The 11541-nt window shown below is 34.0% G+C and overlaps 1 protein-coding gene across 1 annotated transcript in view; it reads left to right on the top strand.

Moving 5' to 3' along the window:
- Window positions 1–11541, top strand: part of agbl4 (AGBL carboxypeptidase 4) — a 388105-nt gene that overhangs the window by 270524 nt on the left and 106040 nt on the right. The window lies entirely within an intron of this gene.

The following is an 11541-nucleotide window of genomic DNA, read 5'->3' on the forward strand; positions in this document are numbered from 1 at the left end:
ATAAAATACAAATATATTTTACAAATAATTTATTTTAAAAAAATTATATTAAAAATTCTGTAATAAATATAACTTTTTTTACAGATAAAATATTTGTAAAATATATTTGTATTCTATTTATATTTGTTCCATTACTTTACTTCCTTTCTTCAGAAAAAAGGACAAATATAAATAAAATACAGACAAAATAAAAATATATTTTACAAATATTTTATCTGTAAAACATTTTATATTTATTATAGAAATGTTTATATACATTTTTACAAATATAATTGCAAGCAAAGGAAGTAAAGGAACAAATATAAATAAAATACAAATATATTTTACAAATATTTTATTTGTAAAAAATTATGTGAAAATTTCCATAATAAATCTAATTTTTTCAAAGATAAAAATAGCTATGCTATGCTATTTTATGCTATACTAGGCTATGTTATGCTATGCTATGTTATGCTATGCTATGCTATGTTATCTTATACTATGCTATGCTATGCTATGCTATGCTATGCTATGCTATGCTATGCTATGCTATGCTATGCTATGCTATGCTATGCTATTTTATGCTATGCTATGCTATGTTAACCTATGCTATGCTATTTTATGCTAGGCTATGCTATGCTGTTATCTTATGCTATGCTATGTTATGCCATGCTATGCTATGCTATGTGTTCCACAAACAAAAGCGCTCCTTTTAGCTTCTCCGAGTGTACGGTCAGCAGCATCAAGGAGTGACCTTGGCCACCCTTCAAAGGGTTCTGCGGATGGAATTGGCTGTCTGGGTGATCTCTCGCTAAGTAAACGCGGCTATTTGGCACAGCGCTGCGCCTCAACACGCGCCCTTTGTAGCATCTGACCATCCCAGCCCTAAAGAGCGAGCAAGCGGCGGGTTGGCCCGAGTTTCAGCATCCATTATCTGTCAGATGCTGTGCACCTGCATGACGGGCGGCCGGTGGTGGCCTGGCCAATCCCAGCGGCTCCCTGCTGTCAGTTAGAGCGGCAATAAAAGTTGTCTGTGTGACAGCCGCCCAGGAGGAAAGGCTAAGAGAGGAAAAGAGGCAGGTTGGGGCGGGGGCTCGGTGGGGGGAGGATGCCATTAGGATGAGCCGTACCGTCGCAGACTAAACCCTGCCTACCAGCCCGTGCACGTGCTCAAGCTCACCTGCCTGTCAGATCAATGGAGATTAGAGCAGAAAGGAATCGGGAAAGGAATTAGAGGCGTCGCAAACCGCCTGCAAAGCTTTTGCGAAACTGTATGATGTTTTTACTCACAACCTTCACCCTCTTAGTCAACTACTTCGAGACTATGGACATGTTGGCGCCATAAACGGGTTACAGTGGAGATCCTTAAAGATCGTTTAATTGGTTCCGAGCTTTCCTCTGTGTTGATTCCTTATTAATCAATGGAATATGTTCATAATTAGAGTTCATAGAGCACAAAAAACCTTTTCATAACGTTCTACATTGATAATTTTAACATTATTAGAGCCGTCCAAACATAAAATAACACCCCTATAATCAACTATACACACATACGTATTAGCCAATATAGTAGACATAATAACATAAAATGAGATGTAATATAGAGCCCTCTAGACATGAAATAACACCCCTATAATCACCTATACACACATATTAGCCAATATAGTAGACATAATAACATAAAAAGAAATATAATATAGACTCAAAGTCCTCCAGACATGAAGTAACACCCCTATAGTCACCTTTCAACACATATAAGCCAATGTAATAGATTCAAGAAAGATAAGACATAAATAAGAAGTATAATAGCATAGAAAATTGGTTTACAACCTTCTAAATATGTTTTTAACATTATTAGAGCCCTTCAGTCATGAAATAACACCCCTATAATCACCATTACACGCATATTAGCCAATATAGTAGACATAATAACATAAAATGATATGTAATATAGACTCGGAGTCCTCTAGACATGAAATAACACCCCTATAGTCACCTTTAAACACATGCAAGCCAATGTAATGGATAAGACATAAATAAGACATAAAAAAGATATACGTAAATAAGAAGTATAATAGCAAAGCAAGCTGGTTTACAACCTTCTAAATGTGTTTTTTAACATTATTAGAGCCCTGTAGTCATGAAAAAACACCCACTATTCATCTTTACACACGAAATGTGTTTACTCAATGTTGTAAACGTAAAAGAGCCCCCTAAACATGAAATAACACCCCTATAGTCACATTTAAACACATATTACCCAATATTGTCAAAGTAAAAGAGCCCCCTAGCCATGAAATTACACCCCTATAGTCACCTTTAAACACATATTACCCAAATGTAATATATATATAAAATAAGACATAAAAAAGTATAATAGTATAGAAAAATGGTTAACAACCTTCTAAATATGTCTTTTTAACATTAGTAGAGTCCTCTAAACATAAAATAACACCCCTATAGTCACCTTTAAACACATATTACTCAATATAGTAGCCATAATAAGAGAAAATAAAACATAATATAGACTCTGTTATAATACAGACTCAGAATATAGACGCAGAGTTCTCTAGACATAAAATAGCACCCCTATAGTCACCTTTACTCACGTATTACCCAATATTGTAAACGTAAAAGAGCCCTGTAAATATGAAATAACACCCCTATAGTCATCTTTACACACATATTACCCAATATTGTAAATGTAAAAGAGCACCCTAGACATGAAATAACACCCCTATAGTCATCTTTACACACATATTACCCAATATTGTAAACATAAAAGAGCCCTGTAAATATAAAATAACACCCCTATAGTCACCTTTAAACACATATTACCCAATATAGTAGCCATAATTTCTTATCCAAAACACAACACTTTTTCAAAGTTTTGAAGCCCAAATGTAACTTTTGCGTGTGGACATGGTTTAATAACACGGACACGGCCTCAGCCGAAAACAACGGCGGCGGTGACAGCGGCGTGATCGATACCCAAGCACAGCAGGAGGTAGAGCGGCCCTAATGAAGCGAATTGACTGCTGCTGAAATATGATGAGTATTTCTCTGGTCGCTCATTATGTTCCTTATGAAGAAGATCAATGTCTCCCGGGTGGATCGCTGCCTATACGCAGCGTGGCGGGCCCCCGACTTGATACCCTTCTAAATAGTTAATGAAGCGTTTATTTACAGTGTGTGTCTTTGTGTGCCCTTCTCGCGCCGTGTTGTAGTGTAGCTCGCAGGGCCCCGCAGCATCGACGTGCTTCTATATGACACCGGGCCGTTCATTTCATGGGCTATCACCTTTTAAATTGGTGAATGCCTTCTTCATGCTTGATTAGCCGTTCCTGTGGATCTAATTATGAGGCATAATAAGAGAAAGACAAGAGGAATGCCTCCAGTCAGAGGAGGAAAATGGTATAGTCCTCCAGTGTAAACAATGGTTCTTCATCGCGCTGATGAGGCTGAAGAAAAACACTTCAGATGGTGATATTACTTTTTTTTTCTCCTACGTTTATGACTTTATTCCTGTAAATTGACCTTTTTTTTTCCTCGTAAATGTATGATTTTTTTCACGTAAATGTACAACTTTATTCGCGGAATATATATATATTTTTATAGTTATTTTTTTCAAAGTGACCTTATATAATATTGTAATATTCAAATATATCTAATATATTTATTCTCGTATATTTTTTGTCTTTTTTTGTAAATTTAACGACTTTATTCTCGTATATATTTCTGTATTTTTTGGGGTAAATTTAACAACTTTATTCTCATATATTTCTGTCTTTTTGGGGAGTAAATGTAATGACTTTATTCTTGTATATTTCTGTCTTTTTTGGGTAAATATTATGACTTTATTCTCCTATATTTCTCTCTTTTTTTGGTAAATGTAACGACTTTATTCTTGCATATTTCTGTATTTTTTTGTTAAATTTAACAACTTTATTGTTGTATATTTTTGTCTTTTTTCTGGTAAATTTTAACGACTTTATTCTTGTATATTTCTGTCTTTTTTGGAAAATTTAACGACTTTATTCTCGTATATTTCTGTCTTTTTTTTTGGTAAATTTATCGACTTTATTCTCGTATATTTCCGTCTTTTTTCTGGTAAATTTAACGACTTTATTCTCGTATATTTCTGTCTTTTTCCAGTAAATGTAATGACTTTATTGTCGTATATTTCTGTCTTTTTCTGGTAAATTTAACAACTTTATTCTTGTATATTTCTGTCTTTTTAGGGGGTAAATTTAATGACTTTATTCTTGTATATTTCCGTCTTTTTTGGGTACATTTAATGACTTTATTCTCGTATATTTCTGTCTTTTTTCTGGTAAATTTAACTACTTCATTCTTGTATATTGCTGTCTTTTTTCTGGTAAATTTAACAACTTTATTCTTGTATATTTCCATCTTTTTTCTGGTAAATTTAACAAATTTATTTTCGTATATTTCTGTCTTTTTTCTGGTAAATTTATCGACTTTATTGTCATATATTTCTGTCTTTTTTTTGGAAAATTTAACGACTTTATTCTCGTATATTTCTGTCTTTTTTGGTAAATTTAACAACTTCATTCGCATATATTTCTGTCTTTTTTTCTGTAAATTTATCGACTTTATTCTCTTATATTTCCGTCTTTTTTCTGGTAAATTTAACAACTTTATTCTCGTATATTTCTGTCTTTTCTCCAGTAAATTTAATGACTTTATTTTCGTATATTTCTGTCTTTTTTGGGGTAAATTTAACAACTTTATTCTCATATATTTCTCTCTTTTTTGGGGGTAAATTTAATGACTTTATTCTTGTATATTTCTGTCTTTTTTGGGTAAATTCAATGACTTTATTCTCGTATATTTCTGTCTTTTTTGGGGGAAATTTAACGACTATACTCGTATATTTCCGTCTTTTTTCTGGTAAATTTAACAACTTTATTCCTGTATATTTCCGTCTTTTTTCTGGTAAATTTAACAACTTTATTCTCGTATATTTCTGTCTTTTTGGGGTAAATTTAACGACTTTATTCTCTTATATTTCTGTCTTTTTTGGAAAATTTAACGACTTTATTCTCATATATTTCTGTCTTTTTTTGGTCAATTTAACTACTTTATTCTTGTATATTTCTGTCTTTTTGGGGGGTAAATTTATCGACTTTATTCCCGTATATTTCCATCTTTTTTCTGCTAAATTTACAACTTGATTCCCATAAATGTACAACTTAATTCTCAAAAATTTATTACTTTTTCTTGTAAATTTATGACTTTATTCTGTCAACTTTTTCTTCATTATTTTTTTCTTGATATTAATATCGTAAATTTACGTCACTTTTCTGATAAGTTTATGAATTTATTCCTGGAAAATAAATAAAGTCGCACAAAAAGTCAAGTCAAACATGACAATATCGCCTTTATATTTTACGTATGACTCAGCAGACATCAGAGTTTCACGGCAAATCGATTATGAAACCCACCCGTCATGTTTTACCTCCTAACTTTCATATTCAAATAGCACGACTTGCCGCCGATGCTACGCTGTGTTTGTACGCAGCTGCTCGGGGGTCATCGCGTGACCCCGCCAACCTGTGTCATCACACACCTGGAGCAGCATCTGTCCGTCCTGCCGAGCTGCAGATTGGCACAGGTGCTGCGTCTCGATTGGTCGTCTGCGTGCTGTTAAATTCATTTACGCGCCTCCCAGCGCTTTCGCCACTTTTTCCACCCAAATTTGCACGACCTCTATTTGTTCTTGTATACTTCACACACACACACACACACAATAGCACACAGTAGCATTCAGGAGTCATGTATTTAATCCCGACGTCCATCTGTGTCGGTCCGTCGGAAGTCTTTGGGATGCCAAGAGAGAAGCTGCAATGATGACGTGTGTTCCCGCAGTCTAATTCCATCATCTGCATCATTACTGCTATTATCCCGTGTCTCCCTTTAATGCGGGCTAATGGATGACCAATTAAGATAGATGAGCCTGGCAGTGTGGAGCTAATAGCCAGGACATGATGTCTGGCTTCTATCCTGACTCCCCGACTCTTTTTTTTTTACGGATCATCTGCTCCTATCGATCCTAGCAAAAATGTTGTTATTAATACTGCTCCCACTGTGCTAATATTATACAATCATTTTTGTCATCATCATGCTCAGCTGCAGTGCTCACAAGAGGAGGAAATACAGATCTTGCAGGGCCCCAAAAGTCAAAAGTATAGTGGTTTTTTTTTTTTGAACAGCTCTTTATTTCATTTGTGTATTAGCATCTCGCAGAAAATATCTTTTTTTTTCTATTTTTTTAGATTAGGTATACTTTTATTCATCCCTCAGTGGGGAAATTTACATTACACAGCAGCAAAGATCACAGAAGAACCAGTTAAACAGTAAAAAATAAACAACATATATATATATATATATATATCATTTTAAAAAATGAAAAAATAAAAAATTATTTTAAAAAAAAGAAAATGCAGCACAACAACACAACACAAAATGTAGTTTCCTAATGAAAATCCAAAAAGCGACACAATCCTGTGTGAAAAGTGATTGCCCCCAGAAAATGTCTTTTTTTCTTTAGGTTAGATTTTTTTTTAGATTTTTATTAGTATTTTTTCTATTTAAAAAAAATAAAAAACATTTTTTAATTAAAAAAAAGAAAATGCAGCACAACAACACAAAATAAAAAAAGACACAATCCTGTGTGAACAAGTGATTGCCCCCAGAAAATATCTTTTTTTTTTCAGGTTTGATTTTTTTTAGATTTGTATTAGTATTTTTTTATTTTAAAAAAATAACAAACATTTTTTAATTAAAAAAAAGAAAATGCAGCACAACAACACAACACAAAATGTAGTTTCCTAATGAAAATCGAAAAAGCAACACAATCCTGTGTGAAAAAGTGATTGCCCCCAGAAAATATCTTTTTTTTTTTAGATTAGATATACTTTTATTCATCCCTAAGTGGGGGAATTTACATTACACAGCAGCAAAGAGCACAGAACCAGTTAAACAGTAAAAAATAAACTATATATATATAGTTCTATTTTTTATTTTTTTTTTAAATAACAAAATTTTAAAAAACAAAAAAAATTTAATTTTTTTTAAAATGTTTAAAAATTAAAAAAAAAAGAAAAAAGAAAATGCAGCACGACAACACAACACAAAATGCAGTTTCCTAATGAAAATCCAAAGCGACACATCCTGTGTGAAAAAGTGATTGCCTGGTAAAGCTACTAAGTGGTTAAAATTCTGTTTTGATGAATTTGGTCTGATTTTATATATCTGTTATGTATATGTTATGTTATGATGTTATGTTTTCTTTTTTATGCTCAGTAAAAGTAGGAGATTCTTACTGTGTAATTTTAATTCAATATCATTTTTAGGTATTTTGATTTATTTTAGCATTTTGAAGTAAAGTGAAAATTCTTGCATATCTGATCTGAGTGCATCTAAATTGTTCCAGTATAAAATATTGTGTTATAAATAGAGTGAACCCGAGCAGAGTTGTTTACTTTACTTTACATATTGCGTACATATTGCATTGGTTTCATCAATCGGAGCAGTCAAAGCACAGGTGATGCCTGTGAAATTGTCAGCAGAACCAAAGCAGCCAAATAGAATTTGTCCGTCAGTCAAAGCAAATGATATTTATATTGTGTCCCTGGGAAGTTGTCCATTATCTGTGGTGCACGCAAATGGACTCGGAAATGTATTTATGTTGGACAAAGTGCTTGGGAATTGTATTAAACCATCCCAGGCAGCAGAAATCATATTTAAAGAAACAGAGACAGAAAGACAGAGCGGCCTTGTGTTGCGCATCGAGGACTTGGACACGTTTACATGAACAGTAATCCGTTCTCCTACTCGTTGAAGTCTTGTTCATGTCTCACATAAGGATGTTGAATGATGGGCATTTTCTCTTGAAACAAAAAAAGCTCTCCTCCCATTCTGTGTGGAAGTGGTAAGTTTTTTGCTTTTTAAATTTCAAAGAAAGAAATTTAAGGCTGTAGAGTGCAGCATAAGAGTTGAGTTGTTGGAAATAATAAATGATAGGAGTGTCTCACATAAGTATGTTGGATGATGGGCATTTTCCCTTGAAAAAAAAACCCTCTCCTCCCATTCTGTGTGGAAGTGGTAAGTTTTTGACTTCTTAAATTTCAAATAAAGAAATTTAAGGCTATAGAGTGCAGCATAAGACTTGAGTTGTTGGAAATAATAAATGATAGGAGTGTAAATGTGACTATAGGGTTGTTATTTAATGTTTAAAGGTCTCTAATAATGTTAAAAACTATTGCAACTTGTGTTGCGCATCGAGGAGTGGACACGTTTACATGAACAGTAATCCGTTCTCCTACTTGTTGAAGTCTTGTTCATGTCTCACATAAGGATGTTGGATGATGGGCATTTTCCCTTGAACAAAAAAAAACAACAAAAAAGCTCTCCTCCCATTCTGTGTGGAAGTGGTAAGTTTTTTGCTTTTTAAATTTCAAAGAAACAATTTTAAGGCTATAGAGTGCAGCATAAGAGGTGTGCGATAAAATGATAAATGATAGGAGTGTAAATGTGACTATAGGGTTGTTATTTAATGTTTAAAGGTCTCTAATAATGTTAAAAAAAAGATCGCATCGAGGACTGGACACGTTTACATGAACAGTAATCCGTTCTCCTACTTGTTAAGTCTTGTTCATGTCTCACATAAGGATGTTGGATGATGGGGATTTTCCCTTGAACAAAAAAAAAGCTCTCCTCCCATTCTGTGTGGAAGTGGTAAGTTTTTTGCTTTTTAAATTTCAAAGAAAGAAATTTAGTGCTATAGAGTGCAGCATAAGAGATGTGCGATAAAATGATAAATGATAAAAGTGTAAATGTGACTATAGGGCTGTTATTTAATGTTTAAAGGTCTCTAATGTTAAAAAAAACGATCGCAACTTGTGTTGCGCATCGAGGACTTGGACACGTTTACATGAAGAGTAATCCGTTCTCCGACTTGTTGAAGTCTTGTTCATGTCTCACATAAGGATGTTGGAAAAAGCTCTCCTCCCATTCTGTGTGGAAGTGGTAAGTTTTTGGCTTCTTAAATTTGTGCAGCATAAGAGATGTGCGATAAAATGATAAATGATAGGAGTGTAAATGTGACTATAGGGCTGTTATTTCATGTTTAAAGGGCTAATAATGTTAAAAATGTTAAAATGTTAAAAAAAACTATTTATGGTCATCGGAACAAAGCTTCTTCAGCCAAACCTCAACACAACGGATAGGTATATATAGCATAATCAAATGATGCTTCATTTGCCGAACCATGGTCACGCTAAACAAACCTCACCGCCACGGTAAGGTTTGAAAAACTCAACTAAACGTCTTGAAACGTAGAAATAACGTAGCAAGTAAGACACGAAGGCTCCACATATTTCTGCATCAATTCATTTCCAATTAAAGCAGCCGGTGCGGAACAAAAGTGTTTGTGTCGATTAGCTAGTGTGCAACAACTGAGTAACAAGTGAGCAGAGGTTGCGCTCTCGTATGAAACAGTACGGATGTGTGGTTTTTTTTGTTTTTTTTTTACTTTAATGCTCCCTGAAGCATTCCGTGGAAGAACACAGAGGGACAAGTTGCCTTGAGGATACAGTGGATCAAAAAGTCGGATTTCAAAGCAAGTCTCGTGAAAAATAACGGGGAAGGAAATGAGTTGAAAGTCATCAAGTCAGCCGTGACATGTCCCACATGATAGAGAAATAGAAATGTATCCTCTCATTCCGTGTGGAAGTGGTACATTTTTGTCATATTGAAGGAGAACTGCACTTTTTGGGTGAATTTTGCCCATCATTCCCAATCCTTATGTGAAACATGAACACACATTTTTCCCTTTTCTGTGCATAATAACACAAGAAAACTAGTTAATATGAGCTAGCTAACAATGCATGACATTGGGATACATTTTGAATTATAAAATGTATAGGAACTCACCACTCATCAACAATAATGTAAGGTGAATTGTAAACAGATGGATTGGCATATTGAAATTGAAAGTGATAAATGAAATGTAGTACTGTAGTACTACTGTACTGTACTGTAGTACTGCAGCAGTAATGGCACAAAACACTGAGACATTAGTTTATGACGTTCCCTTAACACTGCATGAAGTCATCAAGTCATGTCCCACATGATAGAGAAATAAAAATGTCTCCTCTCATTCCTTGTGGAAGTGGTACATTTATGTCATATTGAAGGACAACTGCAGTTTTTGGGTGAATTTTGCCCATCATTCCCAATTCTTATGTGAAATATGAACATTTGTTTCCCTTTTCTGTGCATAATAACACAAGAAAACTAGTTAATATGAGCTAGCTAACAATGCATGACATTGGGATACATTTTACATCCGTAAACAGATTGATTGGCATTATTAAATTTCAAGTGATAAATGATATGTAATACTGTAGTACTACTGTACTGCACTGTAGTACTGCAGCAGTAATGGCACAAAACACTGAGACATTGTACATTGCTACACATAGTTATGCTAATTCCGTCAACATCAGCAGCATAGATACAGCGCCAACACTTACAATGTCCGCTCTCATTGGGATGGTGGAAAATGCTAACAGCAAACTAGCATCTTGTTAAGTTTATGTAGAAAAATTGAGAGCTAGGTATCCACTCAAAACACAGTTTTGAAAACAGTTTTTTTAGCTCTAGCGTCAAAATAGGTATTTCCCATGACGTTTGTTGTTAGCTAGCTCATATTAACAAATTTTCTTGTGCTAGAATTCACAGAAAAGGGAAATAAATATGTGTTCATGTTTCACATAAGGATTGGGAATAAGGAGCAAAATTCCAAAAAAGTCCAATTCCCCTTTAAGTTTACAAGAAATAAATTTGAGGCTAACCGGTTAGCTCGCTAAATTGTTCGCTTACTAGCTTGTTAGCTAGCTTGCTAGCAGAGTTGTATTTTGCAAACAATGAATAATAGGAAGTTAAAAGTGACTATAGGCATGTTATTTCCTATCCAGTTGGCTCTAATAAAGTTTAAATCAGTATCACGACACAAACACAGTTTTTTTTAGCTCTAGTGTGAGAATAGGTATTTCAATGACGTCTGTTGTTAGCTAGCTCATATTAACTCATTTTCTTGTGCTAGAATGCACAGAAAAGGGAAATAAATATGTGTTCATGATTCATATAAGGATTGGGAATGAGGAGCAAAATTCCAAAAAAGTCCAATTCTCCTTTAAGTTTACAAGAAATACATTTGAGGCTGATCGATTAGCTCGCTAGCTTGTTCGCTGACTAGCTTACTAGCTAGCAAAGTTATACTTTGCAAACAATGAATAATAGGAAGGTAATAGTGACTATAGGCATGTTATTTCCTATCCAGTTGGCTCTAATAAAGTTTAAATCAGTATTTAGAAAGTCAGAAACAGCTTTATATAATAATAAAGATATGTAATTTAAGTTTAGAAGAAATAAATTTGAGGCTGACCGGTTAGCTCGCTAGCTTGTTAACTTACTAGCTTGTTAGCTAGCAGAGTTGTATTTTGAAAACAATGAATAATAGGAAGGTAAAAG

This window comes from Doryrhamphus excisus, linkage group LG4 (assembly GCF_037039965.1).
Source record: "Doryrhamphus excisus strain RoL-2023G ecotype Guam linkage group LG4, RoL_Dexc_Guam_v1.1, whole genome shotgun sequence".
Taxonomy (NCBI): Eukaryota; Metazoa; Chordata; class Actinopteri; order Syngnathiformes; family Syngnathidae; genus Doryrhamphus; species Doryrhamphus excisus.